Here is a 12,050-nt window from a genome sequence, read left to right as displayed (position 1 = left end):
ATATTTGCAGAAATATTCATTAGAACAAGTGAAGTAGTTTTCAAAGGATACTGAGTTGCTCAGTGTTATGTTATTTAATTGTAGTCTTATAAAATTTTCATTAAAACAATTAATGTCCATTGAAAAAAAACATACACTAAAAATATATACAAAATATATACAAAGTATGTCAAAGCTGCAGCGGACTGCATGTATTTGTTATAATCAATAATCACAATTTTCTAACTAGAAAATACCATGATAATTATTATTAGATAAAGCCTACTCAAAACGTACCTCTAAGGCTCCAGCAGCTGAAACCATGTGGTGTCCAAATGTTGTCAGTGAACTTTGAGAGAGCGTTCTCCTGTAGTCAGAGGAATATGAAAAATAGACTGCTGAGGAGTGCCCAAAAGTTGCCTGGATATTCAAATCCAGGGTCATTTTTAATCATGCAAATTATTGAAGTAAGCGTAAATGAGCAGTTAAAACTACTTAAGTACTCAAGTTACTTAGTTACTTTTTCATATTTCCACTGACACTGCAAAAAATCTGTACAGAAAAACACTTAAGTGAAACACGACAATATGTGGGTAAAAGTTCTGAGAGCTGAGGCTGATCACAGTACGCTCTGCTAGTGCACAGTTACACACCTTTCTGTGAACCCTGTAAGGAGCAAGGTTTGCATTAAACTGCATGCATTTCATGGTGAGATGATTATATAAGACTTCCTAGTTTATCTGTTTCCAATAAAGTATTTTAGAATCCCTGAAAGACTGTGCAGAGGCTGTTACTGTTTAATTAAGTTCATTTAAAAGAAATTCAAAATTATGAGTGGCTTGCTTAATTAGTAACACCGACAACGCGACAGAATCATGGTCCAGAGTTTATGAAGAACCTGTATTAGCCTAGATTTCTTGTCATACAGCCGTTCACAACCATTTATCTCCAAAACAACAGCTAAACTATGCTGTATCTGTGTCTGCGGGTGACACCTGTTAGCTAAAGCAGCTGTCAGACACTATAATAAAACATACGCAACAGATTTTAAGTTTAATAAACAGAAGCTTATAAAAGAAAGAAGAAACCCACAAACACGGTACCTGTTTAGCTCGGATTAGCTAGCTCGGCTAAAGCTGCCTCAGGCTGTAGTCAAGTTGTGAGAGCAGATCTCAGCAGATTTTTCATGTTTGGCCACTGATAATAACGCCGTTTTCTTTAGTTCATGTTAAATGAATACAGATGACCGTTTGGATGCGGTCTGTTCCTCGTGTGTGCTGGTTAAGTTCTCCTCTCTCCGTCTCCACTAAACTGGCCATCTCTGTATTGTTTTTCCTGCCGGAGCTGCTGTTTTTTAATTGGTGAATCTTTTAAAGGTAACTGCGCTTTGTTTTTATTGGTTTCTGAGCTGACACGCTCATAATTTATTTTTACTCTGTAACGTTATGAAAATTAAAGTAGCGAAGTAAAAGTATTTCATTAAAAATGCACTCAGGTAAGAGTAAAAGTACTATGATTTAATTCTACTCCAAAAAGTACCGTTACAGGGAAAACTGTACTCAATTACAGTAACAAGAGTAAATATAATTTGTTACTTACACCTCTGGGAAAGGGTTATTTACAAGAAAACTGTGCAGCTGTTTTATTTGCAGCAACTGCACATTTTCACCTTTACCCCGCTTGACATATCCAGCGCCTTAAGGAATCCATGCCCAAGTCAATTGATGACGTTGTAAAGCACAGAGAGTGTAAAAAAGGTCTATCCTTGGTCACAATATTCAATATCACATCCAAAACTGCTTTTGGAAGCATTTTCAGCACAAGCACTGATCATCAGGTGCTTCAGGGATTGGGTTTTGTTTATCTTTATGCTACAGCATACAGTGACATTTTAGAGAACTGTGTTAGAGAACTGCAGCACTGTGGCAGCAGTTTGGGGAAGGCTGTTTCAGCAGGGCAGTGCCCCTCTTTCACAAAGTGAGCTCCATAAAGACATGGTTTGGTGAGTTCGGTGTGGATTAACTCAACTGGCCTGCACATCCAGTACCTTAGGGATGAACTGGAATGCTGACTGTGAGTCAGGCCTTATCACCAAAAATCAGTGAGTGTGTGACCTCACTAGTGCTCTTGTGGCTGAATAGAATCATTGTTGCAATATCTGTTACTGAAACAAACTTCATATTAAAGGTGGTTTTGGAAAGAGATTTTCAGTATAGATGTGAAGCCTGGATGCTCACAGACTTTAGTGTAGGTGCAAGAAATAAGCTGGCCAGGTGGTGTAGACTGTGCTTTAGTTAGTACTGTCTTTGGCATGTATTTCTAACCTCTTCTCTTTGTATGTTTGGTAAAATGTCTTTTTTCTCAGCGGAATGCGTCACTGTACTCCAGTGAGGTGAAGGAAGCTTTCCTCCAGGCAGCTCTAGTGAGAGGTGGGCTGTCCTCTGCAGCACTGCCTGATTCAGAAGTGCTGCAGTGGGTGAATGTTCGGCTCAGGCCCCTCCTCTCCAGCCTCTCCTCTGCCGATGTAACACCATACTTCAACATCATCAGAGGCAGAAGCTGCAACCTCATCCAGACAGCGTAAGAAATTCTTTAAATACCGTATTTGGATTTGGCAGATTTAATGCAGTGTTTCATTTCTGCTGATTGTTTAGAGCTCATGTGTTTAGCGTTGTGTAGCGTGACTGATGAACTTCTTCCTGTGCTGTAACAGAGTGAGCAGTTTGGACTCTCTGAGATCATCTTTCAACAGCGACACACAGACCCAGATCTTCAGCAACATCCAGCAGCTCCTCACTGGTATAACATGCACACTCTCATGCTCACAGAGTGCAAATTAAAAAATGTAAATACACACTGTTTTGATTGTTTTGTCGCTGTTTTATGTTCCACAGGGCCAAATGGTCTGCATTGCTATAGCGGCGGAAGCTTCTATGTCTTCCTCAAGAACTCCTTCCTTAGTTTTGGATTTCCTGACCTGAGTACCCTTTTGTCATTAATACCAGCCAGTCGACAGCAAGAGGTACTTACGTCTAGGTATCAGCTAGAAGTACAGCTGAAGAGTAGGCCTTTTACAGTCATTACACAATCACCTGATCGCAGTTACTTTTTTGTCCCACAGTTGTTAGCTTTCAAAATTATACATTTACATTTCAAAACAAACCGAATGGCAGTGGACCCATCTGGAAAAAAAAATATTTTTGTAAATTTGACATACATGTAAAAATACATTGCAGTCCATAATAAAAAACATTCTAAATACTAAAATGAATTTCATAATATATTGCAGTATTAACCAAATACATTTATTTTAAAATGTATGAAGGAATATTATACATATAAATGCACCATACAAAAATAAATGTGTGAGAAATACATTTCTCAAATACTTTTGAACATGTATGAAAACAGCCAGAATCCTGTCTAATGCACTTTATTGTTTGATACCTTTTGAAATGAATTTGTGTTCCAGTATCTTAATTTTAAAAATGATCAAATGGTCCTTTAACATGACAGAAGCGAGTGTTGTAGGTATTGATACTGTGTGAAAATACAGTTATGATTTGATGTCTTGTTTAACTCAAATACATTGTGTGTGAGTGTCTTACTGCATATGTACATAGTTAATATAAAGTACAATGCAGATCACAGGAGTTTAGTTAAATCTGTAACCTTTATTTTATATATATATATATATATATATATATATATATATATATATATATATATATATATATATATAACTGAAAAGTGTAATAACATATACACAAATGCATTTTAAAAACATATTTAACAATGACATGTTTTGGCCATTTTTATGCATTGCAAAAATACCTTTGATAAACATGTTTAGAATGTATTCTTTCCATAGGGGAGTGAGCCTTCATCAGTTAGTTTGATGGAAATATGTGTAAATAATGTCACACGTCCTAAAAAAACACCAAAAGTTCTAACAGGTGCACAGCCACCTTTAGAGGGCAGCAGTGAGCAGAGCTTTGTTGGTTAGGAGGTACTAAATATTGACAGCTTGGAAGCAAGATAGCAAATTTGACCACATTAACCTTTACTTTAATGTAAACCTTTAATAGTTGCATAATATGAACAAATAGAGAAAGTTAAATTGTTAATCACAGTTATTGCTATGGCAATTAATTGTCAGGTAAAATTTCATGACTGTGACAGGCCATCAATATTATACTGAATAAATCACCTACAAATACTGCTAGTGCCTAAGACAATCAATGGATCCCTCAGTAGTACTAATAATTAGTAATCTAGATTGTGAGTCCATTGTTAATATAGCCAAAAATAATTGTAAAATTGATAATTACTAATACAATAAAATCATCCTCTAATACAATCTACCAGAAGGAACATTCTATAAATCATTCAGTGATACTGCTAGTCAGTAATACAAATGCAAATGAGTCATTCCTATTACTGTTACTAATGTGGCCATGAGAAACTGTCAGCAATGGTGAGACTGAGTTGACTGAGTTGCTCTCCTCTCTGCTCTGTAGCTGTTGGGCTCCATCTCTCCAGGAGAACTGAGCAAGTTTCTAAATGGCCCAAACACAGTCAGGAATGGGTCAGATCTCTGCACACTCCTCAACAACTACAACAGCACCAACCAGTACCTGGAGACGGTACAGCTGTGTCCTTTTTCATTCATTCATTTCTGCTGTTTCTCACTCAGTTTAAGTCTCTGCAGCGACCCATATGTAAATCTCTCTTTTCTGTCTCTTTCTCTCTTTTTCCTCCCTCTGTTTCTCTGTGCAGCAGCCAGTTGGATCTGCAGCTGTGGGCAGACAGACCTTGGGGTGCGTTTGGTCTCGTGCTCTCAGCGCCTCATCTCAGGATGAGGTGGCTCAGTGGTTTAATGTAAGACTGGCTCAGTACCTGCCCCTCCTCAGCTCTCAGCTCATCAGCCCCACCCAGCTTAGCGGCGCATCCTGCCTGTCATACAGGAAACTGTGAGTCTTTGTTTGGTGTAGCGTCAAACTGTTCTCTTAGCACAAAAAAAAACTTTTTTTTTCTGTAAAATAGTTCAGTGAAATTACTCATCATTGTATTTTGTGAGCAGGGTTTCAATCCTGGGGAACAACTATAATTTCTCAGCCACTGATTTTACTCCAGCTGTTGTGTACAGCTCTATAAAGGCTTATCTGAACAGCAGTGGTAAGCACAGCTACATTACTGTATGTTTTATTTTGCACATATTTACATTCATGTATGTGTCTATATGTGTATTTCTGTGGTATCTTGCAGGTGGGACTCCCCGCTGCTATAACTCCTCTGATCCCCTTCTGAACTCCACTGCTTGGTTTGCCAACAACATTGGATTCTTCATCACCTTCATCTCCCTCACTGACCTCCAGTCCTTCGTATCAAGCAGCCAGGTAACACACAGACATAGTTGCACACTTATGCCGATACCTGATCTTCAAGCATTCACCAATACTGATACTAACTCTATCCAACCTAATAGGCCTATACATCCTGATATTTACACAAATGCACTTTTTAAATATTTTATTTTGGCAAAAACTGTTTTATTTGTTCTGTGTCACAAATAAAACATGTCAAGTGTGACAATGGTGATTCATACGTCGTGTACAATCGCATAAGACTCTACTGGAGTTCAATAAATACTACTGTCATTACTGCCTGTTTGGCGCAATGTATTTATGAGTCAAGCCTCAAACCAGAAAAAGTTGATATTCTGGTCTGAATTTTAATTAATAGAATATAATCACAATTCAAATCGAGGCTACAATAATAATCTGAAAAATTGTAATTTGATATCCTTCCCAAATCATTCACCCAAAGTATGCTAAGTCTGATTGTGGCTCAAGGTCTCAACAACTCCCTCTTACATCTGTTTAAAAGTAAACATTTTATAAACACACTTCTTTCATTTAAAATAAATCAAAAAGTGACTACTGCATTGAAATCACTAAAGCACCACCATTCATTATGAATGAGATCAGAGATGATGAGGGCAGACTTTTCCTCATCATACTATCATTACACCAAGAGACTGACTGTTCCTTCCAAACATCTCTCTAACATTCACGCCCTTAATAAAACCTGGACTAACATTAACTCAAGTGAGTAGTACACAACAGCAGATGAGGGATTACTAAAACATCCCAGACTGACATTCAGCTACAGGGAATAACATTTGACCAGTGATTTGTAATGTAGGTCAGCTCATTCGTGGCAAACTGTAATACTTTAAGAAGAATTCTAACCAATATACCTCCCACTACTAGCTCCCCCCTAAAATACCGGCAATATTTTTTAATGAACATTTTTACTACTGCTTGCCATCCCACACCACCGCTGTGCCACTGCTTCAGGTCCATCTGTGTGCACCTAATTGCACATGTGTGTCAGAAAGTGCCTCATCATATCTGTATTCTCTATTGCAGATACTGATACCATGTTTAAGTGCCAGTATCAGAACTGATGCCAATATAGTAATGTTATTGGTGCAACACTACTTATACCTTACTGAGTCTGACTGTCTTCTGTAGATTGGTGTGTTCCTGGTAAACTCAGAGAATCTTCAGCTTTTTAACAACTCAGGGATTTCATCCAACGTCACCACATACTACGGCACACAGCTATACATCCAGAATCCTAACCTCAGTCCCCTCAGGTACCACACTACACCCTAAATACTACAGTTATACATCCAGAATCCTAACCTCAGTCCCCTCAGGTACCACACTACACACTAAATACTACAGTTATACATCCAGAATCCTAACCTCAGTCCCCTCAGGTACCACACTACACACTAAATACTACAGTTATACATCCAGAATCCTAACTTCAGTCCCCTCAGGTACCACTCTACACACTAAATACTACAGCTATACATCCAGAATCCTAACTTCAGTCCCCTCAGGTACCACACTACACACTAAATACTACAGTTATACATCCAGAATCCTAACCTCAGTCCCCTCAGGTACCACACTACACACTAAATACTACAGTTATACATCCAGAATCCTAACCTCAGTCCCCTCAGGTACCACACTACACACTAAATACTACAGCTATACATCCAGAATCCTAACTTCAACCCTCCCAGGATCCATAATATACAACAAACATTTTGTCAACCACACAGAACCTGTCCTTCGATTCTCTTATGTTTATTGCCACACATATTATCTGTTTACTTGTTCAGTCGTTTACCTGTTTATGTTTGTGTGTAGTTTGCCAGGTGTCCTCCTGTGTGGAGCTCCTGGTTCTGCATTTGTGTCTCTGAATGCTACAGACAGTCAGACAATCCTGGACAGCCTCAAGAAATCCTGCCAACAAATTAGTCCAGAGGTAAATCGATCAGTTAAGCTAATTTTCTCACCATTTGTGTTCTATAATCAGTCATTCTGTAATAGTGTGAGTTACCCATAATCCTCCTCTTCACTCAGGCCACAGCAGCTCTTGTGGCAAACTTCCCCACTTTGTCCACGGAAACCATCAAGTCGCTCGGCAACCAGAGCATTGGTCTGAGTGAGGGCCAGATAAGCGATGCTATCCCCAATATCATTAACAGTACCCTGCCAGTACTCAGCGTCATCACAGGCTGGAACCAGGGTCAGGTCAACAACATCATCCAGAGCATCACTAACGCTGGCTTCACTGTGAGTGTACATTACACACTAGACACTACACACTGCCATAATGCTTCATTATAATCCTGGAACCAGGGCCAGTGCAGTGCTCTCATTTAGAGCACCCACTTTTAAAGACATTACATTTATTGTATACAATGCAATACACTCTATGAGCAAGGCCAGGTCAACTCTATAATTACACCATACATTTGTGTTATTCATTCATTCATTTGTTCATCATCTTAAACATGAACTTGATCCAACTAGGATCACGGTAGCAGTAAGGAAAGGAGAGAACTTTTAACATTTTAGTGTAGAAAGTTTGTACAACCTTGTTTTCAAAACAGGTGGAACATTGCGCAAAATGTAAATAAAAACAAAATGCAATGATGTGCAAATTATTTAAAATCTTGCATTTAATTGAATGCTCTGAGATGGACAGGTGACCTGTCCAGGGTTTTTTCTGCCTTCTGCCCAATGACCGCTGGGATAGGCTCCAGCTTCCCCCTGAGACCCAGGAGGATAAGCGGCTTAGAAAATATGTGTGTTTGTGTATTTACAACCCCAATTCCAAAAAAGTTGGGACGCTGTGTAAAATATATATAAACGTAGTTAAAAATCTCATAGACCCATATTTTATTCACAGTAGAACACAGTACACATATCAGAAGTGAGACATTTTACAATTTCGTGAAAAACATTAACTCATTTAGAACTTGATGGCAGCAACACATCTCAAAAAAGTTGGGACAGAGCCATGTCTACCATTGTGTAGCATCCCCTCTTCTTTTAACAACATTCTGTAAACATCTGGGAAGTGAGAAGACAGATTGCTGGAGTTTTGGAAGAGGAATGTTGCCCCATTCTTGTCTGATGTAGGATTCTAGCTGCTCAACAGTTCTGGGTCTTCTTTGCCGGATTTTGCATTTCATGATGTGCCAAATATTTTCTATTGGTGAAAGGTCTGGACTGCAGGCCGGTCAGTTCAGCACCTGGACTCTTCTTCTGTGAAGCCATGCTGTTGTGATGGATGCAGTATGTGGTTTAGCATTGTCTTGCTGAAATATGCAAGGCCTTCCCTGAAAGAGACGCTGTCTGGATGGGAGAATATGTTGTTCTAAAACCTCTATATACTGTTCAGCATTGATAAAGCCTTTCCATATGTGTAAGCTGCCCATGCCATATGCACTAATGCAACCCCAGACCATCAGAGATGCAGGCTTTTAAACTGTGTGCTGACAACAAGCTGGATGGTCTACAGGATGCAGTGTCCGTGGTTTCCAAAAAGAATTAAAAATTTTGATTCATCTGGCCACAGGACAGTTTTCCATTTTGCCTCAGTCCATTTTAAATGAGCTTTGGCCCAGAGAAGACGGCGGCGTTTCTGGATTGTGTTGACATATGGCTTCTTCTTTGCATGATACAGCTTTAACGTGCATTTATGGATTGCACAGTGAACGGTGTTCACAGACAATGATTTCTGGAAGTGTTCCTGAGACCATGCAGTGATTTCCAGTACAGAATCATGCCTGTTTTCAATGCAGTGCTGCCTAAAGGGGCCCGAGGATCACGAGTATCCAATATTGACCGTTGGCCTTGTCCCTTGTGTACAGGGATTTCTCCAGATTCTCTGAATCTTTTGATGATATTATGTACTGGAAATGGTGGGATATCCAAAGTCTTTGCAATTTTATGTTAATTGGTCAACAATTTATAAATGCAGTTTTTATCAGATTGGTGAACGTTTGCCCATCTTTGCTTCTGAGAGCCTCTCTAAATTGCTCTTTTTATACCCAGTCATGTGAGTTAGTTGCAAATTGCTCCTCCAGCTGTTTTTTATTACTACCACCTACTTTTCCAGCCTTTTGATGCCCTTGTCCCAACTTGCTGCCATGAAGTTCAAAATGAGTTAATATTTTTCATGAAATGGTAAAATGTCTTAATTTCAACATGTGATATGTGTTCTATGTTTTATTGTGAATAAAATATGGGTCTAGGGAATTTGCAAATCATTGTAAATTTTATTTACATTTTACAAAGCATCTAAATCTTTTTGGAATTAGGGTTGTAATTGAAATAGTACAAAGGAAAGTCAAAAGTTGAAACTAGGACATTTTTTGTGTTCATTTTGAATATCATTCCAGCAACATGTTTCAAAAAATTTGGGACAGTGGTAACAAAAGACTGGCAAAGTTTTGTAATGCCAAAACAACACCTGGTTGAACATCTCACAACTAATTAGGTTACTTTGTCACTGTATTAAAAACAGACACAATTCTGTTGGGGAAATCACTGCATGGGATCAGGAACACTTCCGAAAACCACTGTCTGTCAACGCAATTTGTCATTCCATGCTCGAATGCACTCTACTATGCAAATCATATATAAACAGGATCCAGAAACACCGTCGCCTTCTCTGGGCCTGAGCTCATTTAAGATGTATGTTTTAGGGAAGTCCTTTATTAGTCGTTTATTTCAGCAAAATAATGTCAAACCACATTTTGCACATATTACAAACGCATGGCTCAGTAGTAAAAGAGTCTGAGTGCTAAACTGGCCTGCCTGCAGTCCAGACCTGTCAGCCACTGATGACATTTGGTGCATTATGAAATGAAAAATACAACAAAGGAGATCCTGAACTGTAGAGTAGCTGAAATCCTGCATCAAGGAAGAACAGGAAACCTCTTTCAAAACTACAGCAGTGTCCCAACTTAGTAAGCTCAAAACCAGATTCTGCACAGTAGACACACTCTGCCAGCCCTTTTTGTACACATTTCAGGGATAATATACATACTATCATGTTGTGTTAAACCAGAAATAATCACTAATCCTTTAGTTTAAGTGCTGTACTTTAATCGCCCTCAGATATTTTAGTTTGATCTTTTGTACCATTAGATGAATAAATTTGTTAAACTTCAGACTACTGTAAGCTAATACCACAAGTGTAGAAGAATTACTAGACAGGCTGGGTACATAGAGACCTTTGTGGCCCTGGGCACACTCATCAAAGGCATTCTCTCATGCAAAAGATAATGGGTTCTGAATGTAGATCGGGTGTGGATCTGCAGTGAGCAGACAGAAGAGGGGCTGTGTCAGTGTCAAGTAGAGCTGAAATTGCCAATAAAGTATCAAGTAAAAGTTGGCACACCCTTGTTATTTGGCCAGGAAAGAAGCACATGGACCTTGTAGTCCTCCATACAAGCCCCTTCTTGGGTCAGTTACATACCTGAGATAAGAGACTATTGTTTGGTGTAACTAACAGTTCTCTGCATTAAATAACAAGCGGTTCTCCAGGACATGCTCTGGCACTGACATGAAACATGTATTACAATGGAGAGAAATCATTAACTAATGATCGGAATGCAGGGTGACAGTCTAGCAATTGAACTTCAGTTTTAAGTTCAATGTGCAAAGCCAAGGCAATGATTTGTTGTGTATATATTGCTCAAGCTTATAGATACATACTGTAATTCCTCATGACTTTGGTTCTGAATTTGGGTTTGTGGATTTCTTTAACACTCCTTTTTAACTGGGTGGTTGGTAGATCAACACTGGCACCTCCCTGGTGACTCTGGGCACGCTTGTCGGAGGTGTTCCCTCAGCAACCATCTCTAAAATCCCATCCACTGAGCTTCTCACCGTGTCCCAGAATCCAACGTTCATCACCAACATTCTGACAGCCCCAGTGATCCTTCAAGAAACATACGTACAGAAGGTACTCACAAATACACACATTTACAAATTGCATAAAACACCTTTAACTCCAGTGATTCTGAGACACACATGGAAGGAAAATGCAACCAAAACAGTTTGAACTGCCATTTGTTTCTCTATAGAGAACATTTTTGATGAACGGATTAAATATGACTCAAAGCTGAAACCTTTGTAAAACAGTCATTGTGCATTTATGTAAGTACAGTAGTTAAAATGTAATATAAATAAAATACAAATACAAAATGTAATACAAATAAAATGTAATTTTTTAATGAGAAATATAACGTAAATGAAAGAACAATTAAATCATAAAACCCATGGCTCAGTGTCGGTGCCACTTTCTGGGATGAGGATCAATGATGTTATCAGCATGACAGACTTTAACTCATAATGCATATATTGCTGTGTTTTTATGACAATCATTTAGAACATTGATATAATGTCTGGGGGCAACAGAGCATATTGTGTTGTACAACATGTAATTTGCATCTCTTCCAGTTCATTGTGAGCCAGTCTTCCAAACACAAATAGTAGGGAGCAATAGGCTTATGATATCATGTGCGGTATTGTCTGATCGCATGCCCTAGTCATCCTGATTGACAGTACTATCGTGGACGGTTAGGGGAGGGAGTGAGCAGGGAGTTTTTCATATACAGAAAAGGAAAATCTGCTTTCCATTGCCACCAGCATGCCATCTGAACTTGTTTTGAGTGCACACAGAAA

At 38.8% G+C, this 12,050-nt stretch overlaps 1 long non-coding RNA gene across 1 annotated transcript; it reads left to right on the top strand.

Moving 5' to 3' along the window:
- The first annotated feature begins 6,554 nt into the window (after positions 1-6,554).
- On the top strand, positions 6,555-7,541 carry LOC118798380. Its single transcript, XR_005005998.1, has 3 exons — positions 6,555-6,643; positions 7,212-7,329; positions 7,428-7,541. It is a non-coding gene; the product is annotated as an uncharacterized LOC118798380 (long non-coding RNA).
- Positions 7,542-12,050: the final 4,509 nt, after the last annotated feature.

The sequence above is a fragment of the Colossoma macropomum genome, unplaced genomic scaffold (genome assembly GCF_904425465.1).
Source record: "Colossoma macropomum unplaced genomic scaffold, Colossoma_macropomum, whole genome shotgun sequence".
NCBI classification, from domain to species: Eukaryota; Metazoa; Chordata; class Actinopteri; order Characiformes; family Serrasalmidae; genus Colossoma; species Colossoma macropomum.
This window is presented reverse-complemented; position numbering and strand designations above follow the sequence as displayed.